Raw genomic sequence first — 26,008 nt, forward strand, 5'->3', positions numbered from 1 at the left:
CAAACACAAGTGGATATTCAACTCAACTTTATTTATAAAACACCTTTCATACCAACACGCAGCCAAAAGTGCCTCACATGACAAATCTGAAATAAAAGACTACAATATTACTACAGAAGACAATGAAATATTTAAAAAGCAAACAAACAAACATTATTAAAGGTCTATACAATGAAAATAAAATAACCAACCGGTTTTGTTGTTTTTTGGTCTCAAACTGTGGCCTGTAGCCTGTCTCATCATCCCCTCCTCCTCCTCATGACAATCACAGCTCACATACGCCGTCACTTTAGAAACGTTGATATGATACAAACAAAACACCAACATTTTCTTCTAATGACTGGTCTGTTTCCAGCTCAGTTTGTTTAACCTGTTTTGTTCATTTTTATTTGTGTTGATGGTTTTTAACTGAACTACATTTTTTCTTAATGTCATTGCAACCCGAGACCTGAAATTAATGAGGCTATTGTGTTTAAAATGTGTAGTGAATAATCAAGCTAGTTGGAAAACATGATAAAGCTCCTCTCCAACTACGACACGCTCGTTTTGGATCCTGACTAATGCTGCGTTCATGTGATGTCGGAAAGTAGGAGTTTCCGACTTGGTTGTGTTCATGAACTTTGAGGTCGTAAAAAGGGAAAAGCATAAAGCTACAAAGAAGATGGGTTACATTTTAATGCTTACAGCATTTAAACAAGAGGTCAGTAGCTGTTTCCAGTTTATTTACATTTCTATGTATTATTTTATTTTGATATATTTTCTATATTATGTTTTTTACATATTTTTATATTTAATTGAGGTCACTCTACATTGAGAGAAGTTAACATTAATATTATATTACACACTACAGCAAAATATATATGTTTTACAGTCAATTGTTGACACGCAAACGTCACAACTCAGCAACTTGAGTATCATCGAAATTTTCCAGTTTTCCGCTTGTAATTATGACTTTGGTAGACTCGTAACTTGAAATACGGTAAACGTGATATTTCCGAGGAGCGGGTGAAGGCAGCATAAGCTGTTGAGAAACAGAGAAAGTGCTCGCAGAATGGAAATGCATGGATATTCTTTTCTTTCTATCACTGCTCCTTCTCTTCTGTTGTACCATAAAGACTGCCACACACACACACACACACACACACACACACACACACACACACACACAGCAGCAGCAGCAGCAGCACAGCCCCCAGTCCTCAGCGCTCCCCTCCCCTGTGTCTGGTTGCAGCCCTCCTCCGTCCTGTGACCTCCAGGCATTTAACCTCTGACCCGCAGGGCCAATATTAACTCTTGTGTGATTGTTCCAGGGCAGCCGACTTCCCCTGGCCCAGGCCCTGAGAACATTCCTGGGCTGCGTCGCTAGGAGAGCCTCGCTGTCATACTGCTGACCTCCTCTATGGCCAGGGTTACCCTTGATCTTCTACACACACACACACACACACACACACACACACACACACACACACACACAGAGGAACTCACATGTACAAAAGGACTCCTGCACACACACACATATACACTCAGCAGCACCCCCCCCTCTCTCTTTGTGGGGGCTGCTGGTCTGTCTCGGAGCTGAAGGCCACCCAGTCCGCCTCCTCACTGACACCGTGCGTTCTCTCTGCTAACACACACACACACACACACACACACACACACACACACACACAAACTGATCAATAAGTGTCGGTATCTGTGGGTGCTTGGATGATTTGGATGTTTACCATCACAGAGTGTGGATGCATGAACATCCCAGATTTTTCCCGTTGATATGCCTAACCCTAAACCTGATGCTCACCCCTAACCCTCGACAGGAAGGAAACATTATTCCATGGGGGCGGGGGGGGCAGACTTCTGCACAACATGGGAAGAGTTTGTTCAGTTGGAGCACAGAAAGCTTCGCGTTATCTAAAAGATTTTCATATTCATGGCTGAATATTTAGCGGATCTTCACAAGAAGTCCTGAAGGTTTCTGAACAAGACTTTTCCTTGAGCGAGACTTTGTTACAGAATGAAATCGTTCTGTCAGTGATGACATCAAATGCACAAGATGGGATGATACTGCATAGGTATAATAACACAGTGACCCGTTCTGTCCGGCCAAGTTTTCACCTGCTTTCCATGTACACACTAAAGGCGCCAAGCTCTTACACCAAAAGCACTGACAAAGTGGTGCTATTTTATGAGTTCAGAATGAGAAAGGGCTGAACTTTCGCATGAATGTGAAAACGATGCATTGTTTTAGTGTGACAAATGAGGAGAAACTCTGTGTGTGTGTGTGTGTGTGTGTGTGTGTGTGTGTGTGTGTGTGTGTGTGTGTCTGTGTGTGTGTGTGTGCGCTGTATCAGTATTATTTTCCACTGGTTGTTAAATTAAAGATAAATCTTGATATGAAGACAAGAAAAACACAACATTGTAGCATGTTTTCACTGAGGGCATTCAGAAATGTTCCTGTTGTGTCTTTGTCTCGAACAACAATAACACGCAGACCAACGATGTTTTAATTGCTCATTATTCAGATTGTGTTGTCACTCTGTGGATGTAGTGGATAATAATGATATGTGAACTGTGATCAGTCACCGTGTCTCCGCTGCAGGTTAAATGGGGACAATAGGGGACAAAAGTTCGTGATATCAGCAGAAATTTAATTTAAAAGTGAAAGAAGAACTTCAAAGACCGTTTACTACGCAGATTGCATAACACACCTGCACTCGTTCTCTCCTTTTGTTATGTGCATGATTGTGATGTGCACTTTTAGCATTGCGGGTGTTTATAATGCAGTATTATTATATTGCATCTGGGCCACTTTGCCTGTGTGAGTTGCAAATGTGGGTCACAGAACCTCTTGTTTTTTGGTGCGTGAGTGATGATGCTCAGGTGCAGAATATCTAGAGGTTCAGCATCTTGCCTATTATTTTACATGTGCAATTTCAGAAACATATAAGCAGTGAAATTTGTTGTTGTCAATCAGACTTTATTTGTAAAGCACTTGACATACAAACAAAATCCAGTTCAAAAGTACAATTTCAAAATAAAAAGCTCTCTAACAGCTCTCTTCATTTTGTTATCGCAAGGCTGTTTATTGTGAAATATTTGCATGACCGTGTTGTTGACAATGCAGTGGCTGCACGGCTCCGTAAATTAGTGGAGTTCAGACTTTTAATTGTGGAAAGACAACAGTTACATTTCTAGGCAGCTCTGCAGCAGCAAAGCTGTCTGTTTCAACTGAAGAGAACCACAAAACAACAGCAGTAGCAAAATCCTGGATTACATTGATTAACAGCAAACTATTTTTCTGTTTTCGTCATTTCATTTATATTTAAACAAGCATGCACCAGCTAGTGCTGAGACCACTGCACATGCTTTTTTTTCTCACTTGACTTCTTCATTGTTGCCCTCTTCATCGTCTTTTTCCAGCCTGTAGAATATGACTTGCCCACTGATATCGTCCTGGTTCACACTTCTGGTCAAAAAAACCTGATTTTTTGTGGATGAAACTGGGATTCAGCTTTTCTGAACCAGGTTATCTTTGGTTGAAATGCTCTCAACATTTTAAGCAAGCGTGCAAGCTGCAGCAATCCAAGCGAGGTTGCCATCATATGCTAAATGTTGCGTTGTACATTAAAACAAAGTTTTGTCCCTGTGTTACAAAATAAAGCTGTGCCTCTTTTGATCATGACAAAGCCAAAAAGATTAAAAAACAAAATGTGTGTGTCCTGGATATCAACGATATTTAAAACAATATCAGGAAAAAGTTCCTAATTCACAGTTAGAAATATCAAATGAATTATTAGAGTCTTGGAAAAATAAATCTGTTCAAGCAGCCTGATTAGAGAGCTTGAAATGATTGATGATAATACATTATGCAAAAGAGAAGAAAATACACTCCAGAAAAAAGCTGTTCTTTGGTATTTAACACATGTAGGACAATAATTTCACCAGCATCATAAACATCTCAAACTTAATCCATAAACCAAACTTTTGGACCAATTAACAGACAAACCAAAAGATATTTTGCATCTCCAGAGCTGTAGCTGCATTGATGGTGATGTATGCAACAAGTCTTGCATTGATCTCTGGTTTTTGATGCATCAATTTTAACCCTTTATTTTGTTAACTGAGTCTAACAGTGTTGCAAAAGTGTTGTGAGTGAAGATTTTCATGATGATTTTGATATTTTATTTAAAGAGGACGAGGTTTATTAAGGACACACAAATGGTGCAGAGGAGGGAGTCAGATCTAAGGGATTTCTCTGGTGGGAATGATGGTGGATTTAAAAGGTAGCAAAGTGTTGCAGGGAAGTGGAGGTTTGTTGGAGGTTTGCTAAGGAGAAGGCAGGCTGGTGGATTTAGCACAAAGAGAAGCTGAAAAGCTGAAAACCTGACAGCTACAACGGCTGTAAAGAAAGATGTGGAAAAGTTTGGAGGAAGAGCGAGAGAAGATATACTGGAGCTCTGATGACTGATGGCTGGCAGGTGAGGCAGAGGGAGATGATGAGCTGATTGTAGACAGGTGTGTGTGGTGACGAGAACCAGTGATCAGGAAAACCACATTCATGCCAAAAAGAGAGAGAGAGAGAGAGAGAGAGAGAGAGAGAGAGAGAGAGAGATCATCAAATTTTATTTCTATAGAAACTTCCAAAAAAAATGGAATTCAGTTCAAAGTATGTTACAGCTTGATTGAGGAAACAGAAACAAGAGCATCATATAAAATATGCAAAAATGGATCTTGAAGAAACAAACAAAAAAAAAGTAAAAACGAATTTAATAAGTAAAAAACATAAAATAGAATAAGTATAAACCATAAAATGTTGATAGTAAGACACTACATAAAGAAAGATACAGGGAGGAGCTGGAGGACGTGAAGGAGGTGGAAACACAAGAAACACAGAGGAAACTAAGGATGCGAGACCTCGATTATGTGCTATGATAAATCTGTGTAGATCTAGTTTTAAAAGCTCTCACATGTTATATATATATATATATATATATATATATATATATATATATATATATATATATATATATATATATATATATATATATATATAATTTGCTTTCGTCACACATCTTGGCCCAGAGGAAAATTCGGGAACAGCAGCACTGCACAGGTGAGGACACAGACATGGTACACTCTGTGCGTAACATCACTCAATGGAAACACAGTCATCTCACACTTGTGTTTTATTGATATTTTTTAAAAAAAGTTTTTTTTCCAGGTGAATATAAACTTATGAAAAGATTATGTTATATTCCATTTCTTCCAATATACCTGCCTACGTCCTACACACTGAACATTTAAGTATAATGTTTAAACAACAGCGATGGTATAATTCCCCACATTGAACAGCGCTACTTTTGTGTGATGAACAATTATAAATAATAGTTGTTTAAATGTGTTTTCATAGGTAAATGACTTCCGTTTGTTTTTGCAATGACTGAATGACATCTCTCAAATCATTTGCACAAGGAGGTAAAACAGAAGAAGTGCAAACACTGATCATTACTTTTGGTCTCTTGTACATCTCATGTAACGTAAATTTCAGTTGAGGCATGTGGGATGTGTTTGCTGCCACTGTTTGCTCTGCTGCCTGCAGTCACCTGCTGGTTTTTTCCCCTAACAGGGCGCAGATGTTGACTGCTCAGAGGGGAAGTTGACCGCCTCAACACAACGGCAGCCGCCCATTCAGCACCTATCAGCAGCCACTGCCAGAGGAAGTTTGCTCAGGGAGATGGCTGCGTCCTCGTCTCATGGTTAACAAGTGGAGACACTGTGGAGCGTTACATAACACCTGGCCATAAAGACAAGGGGCCCAATATTCGGATGCTCAAACAAGGAACCAACACCCCTTACTGGATGTCTATTCATGTCTGTTGTCCTCGAATTGGCCTTCTGATTTGTCTTTATTTACGACATAAATGAAGGAGTGTATTCACCAGCAGAGCTCGTGAAAAAAACTTTTTTTTCTGCCTGTTAGAAGGATGATTTTCCTCGCCACAGTCGCCAAGCACTTGTTGTTTGGTTTCTTTAAATTAAACAGTATTATGCTAGACCTGCTCTACAGTTTCATTGTTATTATATTTTATTTTAACCCACGTTTAACAACCACGATAAAAAAAAACAAAAAAGACAGACCATTTTCATCCATTTATCCAGGCTGGGTCATGGGTGCAGCAGGCTGAGCAAAGCACTCCAGACATCCCTCTCCCCAGAAACGCTTTCCAGCTCCTCCTGTGGGACGCCGAAGCGTCCCCAGGTCAGACGGGTTATGTTATCCCTCCAGTGCGTTCTGGGCCTCTGATGGGTTGGATGTGCCTGTACCACCTCTCAGTTCAGTTCAGTTCAATTCAGTTTAGTTCAGAAGTTTTATTGTTTCTCAAAGGGAAATTTGATCTGCAGTTGGCAGCACAAATCAGTTAAATATACAATAAACAGACATGAAGGACATCATCGCAACATGCAACCAAACTTGATGAAAAGCAGTCCTGATCAACAGTAAATGTTAAAGTTAAAATATCAATGAATGCAAATGTCAGTAAAGTCAGTGAGTTTTGTCGACCTGAAAAAAAGTCATTAAAATGTAGAAATGTCAATAAAAAAGAGTGATCACATTCATTTCCAATCGTTAAAAGTCTGAAAGAGCCACAGACACAGTGCACTTTAAGTGCATATTAATTATGTTAATTGCATGTGGAGCAAAAGAAAATTTATATCTATTTGTCTTTGCTCCAGGGAGCTCCCCTGATCAGACGCCCAAACCACCAAAAAGATGGACAGAAAGGGGTTTCTGGGTAACTGTCCTTAAAACATCAGAAATGCACCATCTAGCAGCAAAGCAAGGCTTGATGCAATATTTCCATTTTTGGCGGTTGGAACACTTTTTCTCGTAATTCAGGTGTAAATAAATTCTTGGTGACATCGGTCGATATGTCACAGGAGTCTGTGTTTACCGGCAGCAAGTAGTTTTTGGCCACAATTTGCAAACAAAAGTAGAAGTTGGCCGCACTGTGCTGCAGAATCACATGGCCTTACATATCACTGTGGTTAGAACTGGGTATTTTTGAGCCAAAATATGATCTTTTCTAACCATTTAACCTTTTTTGTATCTAAACTAAACATATGTTAACCACAGTGTTGTCGAAACATAAAGTTTCAACGCATCCGTTACATAATCACATACAAAGATAATGTATCCATGCCAACATTAGGCTGAACCGGACCCGCCCACACACAGTCAATCAAAACTGAACATCTCATAGTGGATACACAATGCTTGTCCGTGAGCTCGACGCTCATCCACTGACCACATGGCTGACGGCTCTGATGATACCGTCCTCTGATGATGTTTCTGGCTGGTTTCACACACTGTTTCCCTTCAGCCGGCTAATTGAGCTGCATCCCATTTGGTGTGTGTGTGACTGAGCAGCGTGAAGCTGAAGCATGACTCGCTTATGAATATGTGCACACTTACAACGTTCAGCCTGCCTGCCACCTGCCGGCTGTGAGCCTGCTGCTCTGACGACAGCCTTCAGTACAGACCTCACCTCAAACTGAGCTCCTTCTCGCTCTTATGTCAACCTCAAAACTCCTGACTCCTGAGTCCCGACCTCAGAAAAGCCTCTCGAGGAAGTTTTGATTCAAACAAATATTCAAAAGAAGTTTTCTCTCTCACAAAAACACACCACCCCACACACACACACACACACACACACACACACACACACACACACACACACACACACTCACACATTTTTGCCCCCTCATTGCAGACCGCCCAAAACCTTCTTGACCATTCGCCCAATTAACCCTTTGACATTGTGTGTATACAATAAGAGTATGTATGTATGTGTGTCCCCAATCTGTCCATCAGGTGCTTTTAGAAGCATATGCCCACTGCTCTGTGTGTGTGTGTGTGTGTGTGTGTGTGTGTGTGTGTGTGTGTGATAGTGGGGGCACAATGATGAATGGCACAGGATACCTTTTGAATTTAGGAAAGCTTTATGCTCAATGTTCGGTTAAATCCATGCTGTTTCTGTTAATAGTTTGAGGAGACTCAAATAATGAGTAGTGTTATACAAAAGGCTGAGATGCAGCTGCAATATAACATTCAACAAGTGTTTGGGATTAACCGGTTTCATGTAATTAAATTATAAACTAAATGCAATTGTAATCAGTTACAGTTACTAACAAAAAATAAAGACTTAAATAACAGTTTCTAATCAAAAACTGATGGAGATTAGAAAGAAGTTACAGCTGGTGCATAATCTTTAACCACGCTGTGTTCAGATGGAACTCGTGAGCGTGTTTACAACATGGCAACACAAAGTTGAGGACTCAGATATCTCAGAGGATTTCCAAAAATCATCAGTGCGACGTGATACGATATGGGCTCTTGTTGTGAACATAGCAAACAAAACCCCATTTGAACGCTGCATCCCTGCTAGCAAGTTCTGATTCTAAAAACGTTCTGAGAATGGTACAATAGAACCATGCAATGTTTTAGCAACGTTTTCAGTGGCAAGTTTTCCTTTAGGTCATTGAACATTAAATTAAAATGTTTTATTTAAAACATCAATGCAACTTGTAGGTAACATTGTTGGAACGTTCCCTGCTAGCTAAGATCAGGTGCATTGCATCTTTTAACTTTTGCAGGAATGCATCTGTTGGCATATTTCTGTGCAAAGCTGTTTTGGACAAATATTACATCAACAATCTGATCAGAAATATGTACATTTTAAAGTGGGTTTTCAATGTGACCATCCTAAGGCACCCCTGTGTGGCAATGATGCTGTTTAATCTGAATTTTGATAAACCACACCTGTCAGGTGGATGGATTATCTTGGAAAAGGAGAAGTTCTCACAAACTGATTTTAACGCAATTGCAACCTAAATTTGGGAATAGGTCTTTTGCTTTTGCTTTAATTTTATAGTAAAGGTTGAAGACTTCTTCACTCGCTCTCTCGTTGACTTTCCCTACACACACACACACACACACACACACGCAGTCTGGGCCCTGGACACTTGCCCACTTTGCCTATGCGGTGATCTGCCTATGATTTGACTAAAGACTGAGAGAGCGTGCAGTTTGTTCTTGGAAAAGTTGACAATCACGCGTCAAAGATTCCGTTTGTTTGTCACGTTGGTACGGCATGTTGTCCGACCAAGCCTAAAAGCAAAAGTGTTGCTAGATGCTGCGAGGGGCTACAGTGAAAGAGGGGGTGAAGATCTGTCCTAAGAGCTGTCAGATGATCTGACCTCAGCATGCTGAGGTGTTTAACCTGCACGGGACAGACTGAGTTCTGGGCACAGCGACGACGGATGACGAATTAATTTACACTTTCCAAGATCACACCTAACTGCTTAATACACGCAGCTTCATCTTTAATGACCAGCAGCGTTGGTACAGCTGTGAAGTATAGAAAGCATTTCGTGTGCGTGTGTGTGTGTGTGTGAGTGTGTGTGTGTTGCTAATGAGTTGAGAAGCAGGTCAGCTCAGCAGAAGATGGAGGCCTCCTGGTGAGGAGTGGTCACCACTTCGTGATGGCCACGCTTCAGGACACAAACACACACACACAAGGAAGTTGATCAAGTGTATGCAATGAGGTCAGGGAGGTGTGTGGGAAGAGGAGGATGGCGTGAGAACACAAAGGCGACGAGGGGGGAAAGAAATCCCTCTTACTTTTTTCCTTGGATCCATATTGTTGTGCAGCGGTGACCGCAGGCTGGACACATGCCGGCCATTTGGGCAACAGGTGGTCGGGCATGTTCTGTCGAGGTCAACAGACACGGTGGTGAATAAAAGCATCGCCACTGCGATGAACAAAGGAAAACAAAATTGGATTTGGTTTTTAACCAGCTGAACAGAAGTTCATGATTTGTTTAGATTTGTAGGTTTTTAATGCACAAAGACCCAATGACTGCCCCAGATTATTTTTATTTTCATAATTTAAAATGAAGATTACAGGGCAGAGTATGGCTGACCACCAGCAGCACACTGCTCATCCTTTGCTCTTTGCTTTCAATTTGTTGTTTAAATGTTCCGAGCAATAAAAAACAAACCTCATGAAACAACATATTCTCACTCCAAACTCTGGACTCCTGCATGAAAGTCAGTTGTTTGTGGGACCCATCCACCTCCCCACTCACCTGCCCTATAAGCACGCTGCCTCTCCTTATGTTATGTGGTGGCATCACACTCGTACGCCGAAAGCACTAACAGAGCGATGTTATTTTACAAGTTCGGAATGAGAACAGGCTGCATGAACAACCATCCGAGGAGCACCTGGATGCACCATTTGCCTTCACTGGCCAACACCTTCTCATCCCAAGTTACATGTTACGGCCTTGCAGTGGACTCCTGCGTCTGTGTATGACATTCTCACCTGATGCCGTGCAATGTTTCATGCGCACGCGAAAGTTGCTTTTGGCTATTTTACTAGTAGGGAATGAGAATGGACTACATATGCTTTCATGTCAGCAGCTCTCCCATCAGTACTTCTCCCAGATCACAGATTTGTGCACCGACGTCATTGCAAAGTTACACACACCCTTGGAAGGTATTTTTACCTCTGCTCTTTGTTTTTGCATTTGAAGAAGCAGTAACATGGTAGAATTTGTTCTGCATTTTGACAAAAAAGGCCACTTCAGCTTTTTCCTCTGCAGGAAATCCAGAACTCTTACTTGTTTCTTCTTTAGGATTCCTTCTGTTTCACATATAGAGCAGGTGCTCCTCTTGGAAATGAAGCAAAGTTTACCAACATCCATCATCATCCAGTGTATCAGATCATATCCTATTCAATTACAAATGCATGGACTGGTCCATGTCTCAAAAGCTTGCTCACCAGCCACCCTGCCTGTCTGCTGAGGGGTCTCTGACCCCCTCGAGCCGAGGCTTTGACAAAGTGACAAGGCAGCAGGCAGCAAGCTGCAAGCCACAGGGCTGATGGGCAACGATATTGTGTAGAGGGCAACTGTCCATTCTGGACCATTGTCTGGATGAGCGCTACTGTCTCTGAGACAAAAGAAGCACCTGCCTGATCATCCAAACACACACACACACACTCACACACACATACTGGTCTGCCATGTGCCTGACACAAGGCTGCTGTGTCCGTAACCTCACATTACACAAAGGAGGGGAGGCTGGACAGGCAACACACGCTCAGGGATTGTATGTGTGTGTGTATGTGTGTGTGTTGAGGTTATGGATATTGGCGGGAGAGAGGTGGGTGGATGAGTGTGTGAGCTGTGTGTGTGTGTGTGTTGGGGGTGGAAGGCTCACTCTGGGGGTCAGTTTGGCGGGAATGTCAGGCTTGTTGGATTTACATCTGTTCAGCAGTGTGCCAGGCTGTGCGCCACACCACAGAAGAACACACACACACACACACACACACACACACACACACACACACACACACACACACACACACACACAAATAAGCTCATCCAGCCATTTGTGAGCAACAGAAAGGCATCATGTTGGCATGTGCCTGATTAACAACAGGTCAATCTGTCCCTCTGTGTGTGTGTGTGTGTGTGTGTGTGTGTGTGTGTGTGTGTGTGTGTGTGAGCACATGAGCAGCGGAAGCGACACTAAAACACTTGTTGCGCATCTGTCCTCCGAGGCATGTCCAACGAGCTGCTCCCGTGGTCACAGAGAGGCTCTGTTGATCCGACCAGCCTTCTATTGACAGTCATCCACAGAGACATAAGCAGACTCAGTCATAGCTGTCAGGCCTCCCCGTCTCTGTGGCTCACACTCAATAATTGTGCATTCATGTGCTGTCAGGGTAATTGCAACTTTGCTCTTCACTCAGAGCTTCAGAGCTTCCCTTAAATGTCCCGCCATGTCAGGGGCTGAAAGAATCAGGACTATGATTACTAGTAATAGCAACATAAATCATGACATGACTTCTATCAAACTATATTTGCTCACAAAATATGTGATCTTTTCTGGTATCAAACCTTCAAACTTTCCAACACGTTCTCATCCCAAGTCGTCACATGTTGCAGCTTTTTCAGTGGACTCCTGCGTCTCAATATTACACTCTAGGTATTATTTTGCATCTGCTGTTGATTCTCTGGGATGGCGCTGCCGTGATGTCAACAAATGCACATGGTGGGACAGAGCTGCATGTGGTTATGTTTAGACAACAAAAGCACATGGCAACTAATGCAGAGATGTCAACAAATGTACGTTGGCTCGGATGGTTAGGATTTGGTGGAGGAGGCACATGGTAAGGTGTAGAAAAAAAACACATCACACTCCCATGAAAGTCCAGGTTTGTTTGACCCATCCACCACACTGCAGCCACCCTCGTCCGCCCTAAAGGTAATCATGTGCTTCTTACATTACTTTACCATGTGCAATTGATGTAAATATTTTTTAACTATTTAGTTTATCACTATTTACATTGCTCTTTTGCTTGCTTATCTTGTATACACTTGGCTGCTGTAACAATGCAAATTTCTCCATTGTGGGACTAATAAAGGATAATCTTATCTTATCTTCAACCTGATGTCGGCACTGTGTCCATCTTTGTCCGGCTGCGTTCTCACCTGATGCTGTCCAGCAGCGTTCTATCCACAAGCTAAAGGTACCTTTTGACATCTCAATTTTACTCCAGAAACACTGACAAAGCAGCATTTATGAGGTCAGAATGAGAAACTTTCACGTGAATGTGACAACGATGCATTGTTCTAACGTGACAAATATAGAGAAACTACCTCCTTCCACCAGAAAAGGTGTTTCAGCCTGCTGTTTTTCCCAGATTGTCAGATACTAATGGTTTGTCGCACCATTCCAACACGTTCTCATCCCAAGTCATCACATATCGCCTCTTTGTCAGTGAACTTCCACGTCTGCATATTACGCTAGGTATCATTCTGTGTTGGCTGTTGACATTCTGGGATGCCACAACTATGATGTCAACACAAGCACATGGTGGGCTGGCAGGATCATATGCTGTAGGCGACGCTTCAAAGCCCCCCTTACCAAAATCAGTACCCTTAAGTCCTTTATTCCTTCTGCTATCAGGCTGCTAAATGTTGACAGTAGTCTTTTTACATGACTGTTTTATTTTCTAATCACATGGTTGGTTTATTATTGGGTCGGCTTTCTTCACACAGCTGAAAAGCTCATACATACACTCTGTGAATGTATATGAGTGATGTGCAACGCATCAGAACGGTTTTATTTATTTACTACCTTAAGTTATTGGCGCACGTACATTTTTTAATTTATTCTTATTTTTTTATTTTTTTTAATTTATTCTGCCCGGTCTTCGTTGGGGCAGTATGCTCGGGACCATACGAGGTGCAAGTGTGTATCTCGCCCGTGTACTGATCTCTCTGATGTACTACTACTTCTGCTGAGTACTGCGTGTTCTTATCTGTCGGTTTGTGTTTGGTCTGGGTAGAGTGTGAAACTCAATTGCCCTTTTGGGATAAATTAAATTGTCTGAAGTCTGAAAGCACTGTTAAAGCAGTGGTATTTGACGACTTTGGAATGAGATGCCATGTGATGGCAGCCCTCCCCAAAATATAGGTTATAAAAAAATGACTGGCTCATGATCACCATGGAATATGGAATATGTACATTTTTAGGGAAATACTTTTCGTAGGAAAATAAATAGTGTGCGAGAATAGCCTGCACACTTTTTTGGGGCTTTTGAGTTTGTAATAAATGTAAAATTGTGGAAATAAGTAAATAAAGGAAAAGGTCACCGAAAATGCCATGCAAAATGCGTCCTTTGCTTTTAAACTTGATTTTAAATAATTTTAAATAAACTCTTAATCTTTGCACTTCTTGTCTGCACTTTTAATTTTTAATTTAATGTTTTAAAAATAATTTAGTTATTAGTTTTACCTTTTATATTTGATCTCTTTACTGTTTAATTGTAAATCTGTATTCTTTATTATGTTTTTGTATTTTATTGCTCTCTAAAGCACTTTGAATTGCCTTGCTGTATGAAATGAGCGATACAAATAAAGCTGCTTTGCCTTGTCTGTGATCTTTATGGGCCAATGCAGGTCAGCAGGTGCTCAGGTGTCGAAACAAAGTGAGAGAGTGTGACACAGACCCTGAAAGTGTGTGTCGCTCGCCAAAAGTGTTTGAGTTGGAAACCTGCAGTCAGTAAGCAGGCGAGCGTACAGCCTGTGGCCACTGATGTGTCGGCCGCTGCAGCAGCCTTGCTCGAGGGCACCTCACTGATGATAATGAGAGAAGAGCGAGTACTAGTCGCTTTACTTTCCCCCACAAAAATCAGGGCATCAACTCCACCTGTTAGGCACCACAGAGCTGCTGAACTCGGTGACCGTCTCCTTAGGAACTGACATTTCTGACTGCAGTTTTCACGTCATTGAAACAAGTAGGTTATTCAAATTGAACACTTCCTGTGACTCTTGAGATGTTTCTTGGGAAGACCTACCCACAACAGCTCATATAAAAGCTTTCCTGTTTGCACAAAGGCCATTGAGAAGGTCCTGAATTTGCAGAAACATTAATAATGTGCAAACAAAGCAAGACAAGGTGACTCGGGTTACCAGGTGGAGACACACAGCTCGGTGATAACTGCGGTATCTCTGTTTGTGATGGCGTGCAAACAGTGACTGGTTAGTGATAAAGTGGCGGTGACTTTGAACAAGCAACCAACAACTCCCACACAAGGGCTGTAACAGCGTTGGCGTCAACATCAAGACCAACGTCCGGCAGTAAAATGAAAACACGCGGTGAGTCAAAATGAGAGGACAGAACCAGCTGAAGCAAAGTGTTTCAGCAGACTTTATGGGATTTGTTTTGCTTTTGTTTTTTAAGCCTTTGAAACCTGAGTGAATTGGCTTGATTTCTTTCAAAAAGATGGGAAGAAGGCGAAGAGAAACATAAAAAGAAATGACCTGAAAATTAACGAAGAAATTAGTGATAAGTCCAAGAAAATAACCTGAAAATTATCACCAAAACAAACAAAAAAAAACCAAACATTCCTACCGACAAGCACATAGCCATAGCATCATGTGACCTAGAAAAACCAAAAAAGTGTTTCCACTGCTGTTTTGCGAATTATGGCTTTTTCTAATCGCCTGAAATATCACCTCACATGAGCTTAAAAAACCTTTTTGCATTAAAATTTTTTTTTTTTTTTTCAAAATGGACGTGTTTCTATTAGGTGTATTTTGTGTAAATTTAGTGTGTATAAATTCAGGACTGGAGTGTATGATACTAATTACTTTTTCACTTTGTTGTGTTAAAAGGCTGAAAAATGGTAAAACAAAACACAGATCGAATATGAACCAAGATTCTGTAACTGCATTATATTTCTCACTTTAGCTCACTGTTTAACGATAATACCAGATTGTTTGTTACCGGCTGTGCGCATATTGTTTTTACAGAACTCTCGAATTATGACAAACACCAGCGGAAGCATTTATTTGTCTGGTGGGGTGCAGTGCATTCTGGTAGTTGCAGGTTTTCTACTTCTTGAGCAAAAGGGAACGTCACAGACCTTTTCCTCTATATTCTCTGGTCATGTGGCACCAATTTCAAAAGCTTTCGCATGTTTTTTGCAGCCAAGAAGGCCCAATTTTTATGAAAAAATAATATCTATGATCGTATTAAAAATATATATAATGTATAACAAATGTATGCATGGTGCATCAGGCCTTTCAAATGTGAGCATGCACATATACTTGCGGGAACACATGTGCCTGGTGGTAGGTGGACATGTATTTGTGTGTGTGCATGCATATATTAGCTGTCTTCCTACAAGCATTGCACTACACTGAGGCATTTTGAAGGCTGAATGGAGGAGTGTAGAGGAACAGGGAGGGACAAGGTCGCTTTCAGAGGAGGGAGGAACTCAACACATAAATCCTCCAGCTTCTCTTTGATAAGGCTTCAATTCACCAGGGATCATGTACCATGCTAATAGCTGCCTGCCTCAACCTCCCAGCCAGCTCACATAACACACACACACACACACACACACACACACACACACACACACACACACACACACCACCAGCACTTTCACACAAACACAATAAATGTAATATGTGCAACTTATGGAACTGTCACTGTTTATGTCCACATAAAAATACACAAAAACACACATATGTACAAATAAATCTAACCATAGTAACACTCACACATGCACACACAGACACGCACACACACACGCACGCTCCACACCCCCAGGCCAAAATCAGGCCACTTCTGTCATGAGATGTTCACACAATTAAGTCAACCTAATGCGAGTGGACAGGCACCCACTGTCATGGCTGCCAGACACAATATGCTATAATTACACATTCACTAAATGCAAACATCTGAAAATGTTGTCTTGTGTTAGGACTCTGGAGCCTGAAAGAATAAAAGGGGTCCAGGGTTACATGCCAGAATCTGAAGCAGACCTCGTGGTGCAAAACTTCACTCTTAACACCACAAACTACAGCTAACACTCGGCCTAATTCAACTGTGGATGAGAAATTGAGATTTTTCTTTGGAGATTTGTGTTTTTGTTTATCCTTTGAAATTTAAGCAAATTGACTTGATTTTCCCAAAACATGGAAAGAAAGCAATAAGCGATGAAAGACAAAATGACCCCAAAAATTAACAAGAACTTGCAGCATGTTCTCATTCCAAATCGTCACAAATTACCGCTTTGCAGTGACGACTTCAGAATGAGAACAGGCTGGAATTTGGTTAAAGAAAGCACAATTTTAAAAATTTAAATCATGATAAAACTCTTTCCCCTAGCTTTTTTCTTTTTCTCCCTAGACATTTTCCCCAACATAAAAAAAATAATAATCATTTTCTTAATCTTCCCAATTTTTTGCAACTCGTGGAACATTAAGCAAGAAAAAAAAGTACAAGAAAGTAATTTGAAAATTTACAAAGAAACAAACAAAGAACATGAAAAGCTGCTTAAAATGACGATTCTGTAAATTTAAATGTCTAATTATGATAATATACACATAGTTTAGTCTGAGAAATATATCCCTAGCTTTTAAGAAAATAATGTTGCTAAATTTCTTGAAATTTGCAGGAATTTTTCTTGTCGAGTTTCTCATTGCCTTTTTTTCCCTGTGTTTCTGAAAGAAATAGTACCAATTTGTTCAAAGGTTTAAATACCTATGAAAGACCCATGAAAGCAGCACAAGAAAAGTGATGTTGCTCCAGGTTTCAAAGAGTTGAACATTTTTTGGTTTTGTGATATTTCATACAACTATTTTCAGTATTTTCCACTTTCACCAAAAGCATGATAGTGTTACACATCCAGAAACCGTTTTTTTTGAATATAAACTTCTCCCCGTTTATTGTTTCTTCAGTGTGAAAGCTGCAAAACCAAACCAAGTTTTCTGCACGACAATGCGTTTGAGTTGAAAGCGGGCTCACTTCATTCAGGGCTGTGGGTGTTGCTCTCGGCCCTGCGTGCATTCAGAGATGTTAATGCAGGCTGCAGACAGATGTGATTCTAAATAGCACCACACTGTGAGCCTTCACTATAGCTCACCATGACCCCCACGCTACACTTTGGACGAGAAAAAACACTAGAAAATTGATGATTAGGAGAGAAGCGTGGCAGAGCCTTTTACTGTAATGTAAAGAAATCTGCAGAGTGGGTCGGCTCTTCCAGACTCGTCCGGTGCTCGTGTGTGTCTGACCTCTCTGCAGGGAGGAGATTAAATACAGCCAGTAATCACTAATTCACTGCAGCCTTGTGTGCTGAGGCGGCAGAGCCACACCTGACTCTCTCTCAGCCTCCAGTCCCCCCCTCCTCCCCGCTGCAGCATACCCCCACTGACCAAGTTATGATGCATGGCAGCCCCCCCCCTTGAATACCCCCGGCGTGGCCTGACTGGAAGGTGAAGGGGCATCCCAGGAGGGAGTAACGGCGAGTGCTGACCACCCACCACACGACCAAGCACTCCTTCTCCTCTGTGTCGTGGCTGGCCTCCTGGGCAGACAGCTTCCAGCACCAAAGTGTGGACGCCGTCCACTTTGTGAGACAAACGGTCCCCAGCCTTCTGTCTGAGGCATCGTCTGGACTGGTGCTTCTACAGTCACGCTAGCGACTCTTTTTGTGGTTTAAACGCTCATTGTGAAACTGAAGCACACTGAAATTCTGACCTGATGATGGCACCACGGATGTCTGCGTTAAACTGGATAGTGAAGACTGTCGAAATGTGCCAGTCCATCCAGAAGATGCTGAGATACTGAGTGAAAGCATTAACCTGCTGGTTGTTTGATGCACCACTTTGTTTTCAGACTGAAATATCTCAACATCTGTTGGATGAATGTTACAACACTTTTCACAGACATTCATGTTTATCAGACTATGAATCCTACTGACGTGGAATCTTCTTGCTTGTCTTCTGATGTCTCGGACTGAGATGAAATGAGATGCAGACACAGATGAGAGCTGCACGTCACGTTGCCCTGACTTCATGCCCCTGCCTAACAGAGCTGCTGGGATGCCTGCTGTCTTTTTTGGTGCATTTCAATTGTTTGCTCCCACACAGCATAGTGGGATACCTGCAATACAGGCCAAGCTGGCAGTGGAACAAGAGGATGTAAAAATTCAAACATTCAAATGGTGCTCACATCAAGACAACCACTCAAGCTGCAGCACCAACAACTTTGTGAACAGCTCTGCTGAGGGAGGTGCACCCAACAAATTGATATGTATCAAAATGCACACACACACACACATACACACACTCCTGAGGCAACAGGGCTTTGGGGTGATCACATCACAAGAAATTTTATAGTAGTAACCCCCCCCTCCCCAAAAAAAAACAATGCTGCATTCACATGATGTCAGAGGGTCGTAGTTTCTGAGTTGCAAAGTCGTTCTTCCGACTTTGTTGTGTTCATGAGCTTTTAGGTCGTAAAGTGGGAACAACATAGAAGTTACAAAGATGGGTCGCACTTCAATGCAAAGAACATTTAAACAAGAGGTTGATAGCTGTTTTCAGTTTATTTTTTGTTTTCATATATAATCTATTTTTTTTAATATATATATTATATTTTTATGTTTAGTCATGGTCACTCTTCATGGAGCGGTTAACATTAATTCCATATTACACTTTACATGTGATCAAAGGCTCTTACCATTGACCAAACATTGACTTTTGCCAGCCGTGTTTATGCATTTCAAGTTTATACATCCTGTTATAAAATAATGTTGTTATCAATGTTAGTTTACTTGCCTGGCATGCTTTACCGAGTTGTGACATTTGCATGATGTTTCAAGGCAGCAAAAACTGTGGAAAGCAGTGAAACAGTGTCAGAAATTTACCACAGAAAAATTATATTTTGTCTTTAATTTTTAAGTTTAGTTGCTTGTTACATATAATAGATGCAGATACTAAAATACTACTAAAAGTAAATGATAGCTACTAGGAACAAAATAATGCAATATCTAAATTTTTTTTCAGTCAATTGTTGACACTGTTTTCATGATTTCTGCCATTTCTGTTGCTCTGAAATGTTGCGCAAACGTCACAACTCGTTAACTCGGGTATCATCAAAATTTCTCAAATTCCCACTCAAAATTATGACTTTGGAGGACTGTGTACTTGCTCTTAACTTGTAAATACAATACTTCCAAGGAGCACATGAAGGCAACCTGGCAAATGATTAGGAGGCAAAACCTGCAAAGTTGATCTACTGACAGCACCACTTTCCAAACAGCACGTGAGGTCCAAGGCTCAAAATGTCACCCATCTAATCAAATCCAGAAATATTCAGACTGCTGTTGTCCTATAGTTTAACATTGTTAACATGTTTCGGGTGAATCTGTGTTTAGCATGACAATTGATGCGACATAAGGCTTCCTCCGACACTCAAGAAGTGTTGGACAACCGAGACAGTGAATGAACTGTGCCACTCCATAAGCTGTAAATGAGGGCAATAGGAGCAACAAAGAATACATTCCTGAGACAAGAGGGTTTCCACCGCCTGTTCTCAAAGAAAAGGCGAGCAGACGCGCCTCTATAAAGCATGCAGGGCCCTCTCACTGGGAAAACTTTTAGCATTTTATGCCACTCCCGAACCTCTCTGCGTCAATTGGCCAGAGGGAAGTGAGAAAAGTGGTTATTGCAGGTCTGAAGACTGGCCACGGGGGTCCTGACTTTCAAGGTGGTCCCATTAAGGATCATTGGTTTTACAGTGCTCCCTAATAGGCCTCACTTCCTGGATGACCTAAACTGTTACTTTGATTCGAGACTTACAAAACACAAGCAGAACATGATGGTTCCCCTAAGGTTCATTTTATTCACCTGATGACAAAAAACAATACGCTTTTTTAGAGGCTGTTGTCACTTTCTGCAGCACAAATAAAAATGGCTCCTCAACAAAGCAAAATGGGTCTATTGTTGCACAAGACAAAGGTTCAGGTACCAGAAACCAGTTTTCTAGACACACACACACACACACACACACGCAGAGGTCAGATAAAGCGGCCACTGACACAATCCAGTCAGTGGCATCTAAGGAATCTTAACAGCATTTTAATGGCCTGGAGAGCCAACAAAGACATCAAGAAGAGGGTGTATGTGTGTGTGTGTGTGTGTGTGTGTGTGTGTGTGTGTGTGTGTGTGTGTGTGTGTGTTGAAGTGGAGGTCTGATAGTAAATAGAATAAGGAAGCCAGAGTTGTACGTTGTCTCACAATACTCATGGTCAAGTCTATTGATCATCACTTTACATTAAAATGATTTAATTTCGGCAGTTTATTTAAGAATACAGATTTATTTGATGAGGTTTCATTGGTCAGACACAGATATCAGTTGTGATAAACCATTGGCATCACAGCCTTACATGGGAATGCTTCAGGCACGAAATGTTTTGTGGCGGTTTGGCCTTTGGTTCACACGACAAACAGAGTTTTGGGGGCCTGAAATCACAAACTTTTGAAAGTCACGGCTGCATTTCGTGCACACATGCGTACCTGCATGCATACCTAAAACGTTCCCCGATTGTACTTACATATATTTTCATCAGTAACCTTGTCAGTCGAGGACTTTTATGAGAGTATTTTTACAGTCTGGTACTATTTAAGTGAAGGATCTAAATAGTTACTCCACACTGCAAACTGAGCTTGCACATTTAACCAAAAAGCTTGGTCATTACACTAAATAAGGATATATTTAATGTCTTTTATGTTATATGATCCATTCACATTCAAATATACTTTTGTTTGCCAAAGAGTCATTCATAGATATAGTGTGTTATCCTACTTTGTAAATTTACTCTTGTTTAGGGTCCATTAGACCCCAGAGGACCTAAACTCCCTGTCAGACCCCGTACGTAAAAATCTGTTATAACCCCGCGGTGAGAGCAATCTAAATATTTGTGATTTGGGAGGAGTTCTGCTGTGTGTGACAACCTGTCAACATCAGTCATATAGTGTGGATGAATATTTAGTGTATTTAAGCAGCTTTTGTACACTGACAAAAATATAGACTTTTGTTCTTGGTCTCATTTTTCACATGTATTAGTTATAGATCTAAGACTTTTTTATTCACTCAATAGATTCATTGCTCCAAAATGCTGTTTGCAAATGTGTTGATGATGCAGGACGCCTCCTGCCTATGTGCTGAAAATATCTGAAGATTTCTGCACAATAACATCTGTGCAGTGGTTCACTTTTTTTTCAGACCATCATTAGAGCATACAAAATCTATTTTATTTATTCTACTTATTTTATTTATGTAGTATTCATTTTATATCCTTTTTTTATTTTATTGCTTTTATTGTTTTTGGTCTTTGCATTTGTAATAATCTATTCTTTTATTTGTTGACATTTTGTGCCCTGCATCCTGGATTATTTTTCCTCTTAAGTTATTACTGTTATTATTACCAGGAGTGGTATTATTACTATTAATATCATGATGATGAAATGTTCACAAATGCAATTTAGGAAAATTAAGAAAGCTTTGATGTGTCCTCAGCATCAAACAGCACTCATTCAGAAGGCGAACAAAAGCCATCAAACACACAGAGTCAATCCTGCAGCCGTTACAGAAGGGTGAGAACAATTCACATCACCACTGAAACAGCCTGTGACTGCAGTGAATCCCAATCTATGAGAAAGACCGCCGCATTTTTAGTGATGCCACGGGTATATTGACTTGAGCGTTTGCGCTTTCTGAATGTGTACAAGTTTTAATTTGCAAGAGTGGTGCGAAAATCTCAGGTGAAAGATAAAAAAAATGATAGCAGCTCGGTGGTGTTTCATTAAGCAAACCTCCTCTGTCCCTCCTCCTCCGTCCTCCAAGTCTTATCTACAGCCATTTGTAGCCGCCATTAGCATTGAAGGGCCTGGTAATCTCTAGCTGCGGGGAAGGAAATTCACTTTTCAAAGAGCCGAGGCCATTCTCTGCTGTCCCTCGTACCAGCTCCTCCCCTGTCGCCTCCTCCTCCTCCTCCTCCTCCTCTCCTGGGCTCAGAGCCTTTATGTTGACATCTGTCCACCACATTCCAAACACATCTCCTCATCCATACCTGTTGGTCCAACATTACAAAAAAGACTCTTCACTGCATGACAGTGACACATTTTTACATGCTGCAGTTGTAAAATTGTGATGTTTTTTGATTTACATGTCTGTCTGTGTGTGTGTGTGTGTGTGTGTGTGTGTGTGTGTGTGTGTGTGAGTGTGTGTAATCTTTGCTGATCCCTAAGAGGAATTTTTTCAAATCACAGCTTCCTACTACATACATTTGTGATGCTGGAAAATTTAAACTCCACTACACAGTCCTGTTGTGCTGCTCTTATTTAGGCCTCGTAACCTGCTAACAGTTCAACATTTGAGTTTTCCCTCAAACATATCCTGTTTCTGCCGTGAAGGCTTCAAAATAAAGGTCCTGCAAGATCAAAAGAGGAAATGGGATTACCAAAATAAGAGATTATAGAACGTTAATTTTAATTTATGTACAGAAATTATTTACCCTTTAAGGATCATCTACAGGGAGGTGGAAGTGATGGTGGATGGTGTGACATCTGGGCGAGAGACGACTGCCAAGCTGTTGACCACTGTTCAACACCAGCGAAAAACAAAACAGGTTGTGTTTTAGTGACCCGTTGCTGTTTTAAAGGTGGCATTTTATGCACTAAACATGGATGTTTTTGAGTGACCTATCACTGTGTTTCCACTGAGCACCATAGAAGCATTGGTTTTTGGTTTTTTATTGTAGCATCTCTGCATTTCCTGCCAACCACGTTAAACACAAAAGTACTGAATTGATAAGTTTCAACATATCCTCTACATAATAACATGCAAATTTACCATATCAGTGGTTTCTAAAAACATACAATGCCAACATTTTTTTTTCTGTAGATTGGGTTGAAATGATCATGAATACAATTAAAGTGTAACTTCGCTCTCAGCTCTGAATGTGACTCAAGCCTTTGCAAGATTTAAGAAAACATGCTTAACAGCGGGGGAGGGGAGAGATGGGGGGTGGATGTGTGAGGCAGAAGTTAATTAGGACTTGATCACATTCTTTTTTTTGATGTAAATCTCATTAGGTAGGCAAGATAAGACCCAACCGTCGACGCTTCGTCAGCATTGGCCCTGCAGAATTCAGGGCTTATTAAAACAGGAGATTTTTTTTTAGCCATTTTCAACCCTTGAATTACTGATTTTCTTTTTTTATAAATCTGTTCAGAAATGTCAATATTAAGTTTAATATTATGTTGTTTTTTTTAAAATCACAGTACAGCCATATCATTTCATTTACAAATGAGGACGCTCCTGCAGGGCTGAAATGATCAGAATGATGTCAGAATAACCTGAAGCTTCCTGCAGACTGTGAGATTTTTGCAATCTTATAAGTTTAGTGCAAACCAGCAACATCATTCTGAACCCTTTGACATCTGAGCATATTGGCTTGATTTCTTTCAAAGGCATGATAAGAAGAAGGCAATAAGCAACGTAACAAAAACTAGTTTAGAGAATAAGCTCAAAATTTATAAAAAAATAATATGAAATTTACCTGAAGATAAGCAAAAAAAAAAAAAAAAAAGTGAAAAAAAACAAGAAAATGATATTAAGACAGTGTTGAAAATAATAATAATATTTGTTTTTTTCTGTAACATTCTTACAGATATTTAAATATAATTTCCCCAGATTTTTTGATAACAGCCAATTTTCAGATCTGGATGGATGTGTATGATGGCTTTTGGTATCATCCTTGTAAGCAGAAAGCACTGACAATGCGGTGCTATTTCACGAGTTCGGAGTGAGACCGGGCTGGCTGTGGAGCAGTCATTGCAGAGAATTATAAGTTAATTAGCACACTTGAAGCCAGGCATGAAGACATAATCAATGTCATATTCAAGGCTGCAAGAGAACTGAGTTTCTGCAAAAGCTCTAGATTTCCATCCGTATATTTAGGCTGTTTGCATGTACAATCCCTGGGAAGCACAAACAATCTTCAGTCTCAGAATCAAGTCTTGTGTGCAGAGTTAAGAAAAAAGCTCAAAGACCACAGTGGATTTTAATTTCAGTGGTTTGATGCTTAAAATATTCTTCTTCTCCCTTCTCGCCCCTTTTTTAAAACGTTCCCATCCAGAACAATATACCTACAGGCTGATTCACACCCTCTTCTCTGCACATGAAGGTGAAAACAATCAAATTTCACTTTTGCTCCCTGTGAGAGGAAAAAGAACAATGACTCTGTTCTCAGTTCTTCAGAGTGAGAAAACAGGATCAGAAGTATATATTTCAATAGAGAGTTATCAGTTATCATAATGAAACAAGGCGAGAACCAACAGAGAAATCAAAGAAACAAGCAATGACACTGAACTATCATTCAGACTAAATATTTGATGACACATACAGTATATCTTATTGTGGAAGCATTATGCAGTGCACACAGATATTTTTGTATTTTTCCATCTTTTGAGCAGCTTCATTGGTGCATGATTGACATTCATTTCTTTCTTTTCAGAAGATTCAAAGGCAGAAAGTCAACAACAGATGAAATGTGGAAGAACCGGACTCGTATCAGTTACTCATGTGTCACTTCTTCAGGCTGTCTCCGATTGGCGACTCCTCTGGGCCTCGACTTCTTGAACCATTTCTGACCAATAAAGATGCACAATCCATGCCACAGGACCCGCCTGCACATGAGGAGGACCAGCAGCACGACCACGAGATTCCCGGAGAACATGGTCCAACCTACAACGCATACAGCAGTTTATCAACACAAAACGATATCACAATCACTCAGTCTAAGTGTGCTTCAAACATTCAAGGAAACAAACGGTGGAATTACATCTTTTGCTTTCATCACGTGATGCCACGGGGCCCAAAAAGACTTACAATGTGAAAGAGATGTCTGTGCCTCAGTAGACACGTTTTTATCAGGATTTGATCCATTCAGTTCAATAAATTACAGCATTGTGCAGATATGGAATGATAAAATGCAGGTGATCAAAGTTCGCTTATATTTGCAATTATTCCGTTCTCCACATCTTAGCGCTCTCTGTGATGGCAGAATTCAGAACATGTAGAAACTCTTGTCTTCAGACACGTACATGACATTTAGTGTTTGATACAGGACATGAATCCTTTTGTGATTAACCTCTTGGCCCCCAGGACACCCCAGCTATCAACATCAGAATTATGGTCGTCATAAAAGCAATTCGACATCGTTACAACTGACAAGACACAGTTTCAAAAGTTTAAAACTAGCAAAATACAAAAGCTGTCAGACATTTAAAACATTTAAACAAATCTCTTGGTTAATCTGATCTAAATGGAGATGAGAACAAAGGCGGATGGTAAAATTACCCAACTGTCCATTGTTGATGTTTATCCAGGTTTTTTTGTGGGAAAATTAAATTTTTTAAGTACTTGTTAAATTATGATCTACTATACTTACCATAATCGTGATCAACATTTGGGGGCAATCACTTTTGTTTTTTTCCCTCAAATTTAAAAGGTGCTGATGACTTTAAATTATTTTGGTGAGTAAGATGTTAAATAAAAAAAAAAAAATCT

This window comes from Plectropomus leopardus, chromosome 1 (genome assembly GCF_008729295.1).
Source record: "Plectropomus leopardus isolate mb chromosome 1, YSFRI_Pleo_2.0, whole genome shotgun sequence".
Taxonomy (NCBI): domain Eukaryota; kingdom Metazoa; phylum Chordata; class Actinopteri; order Perciformes; family Serranidae; genus Plectropomus; species Plectropomus leopardus.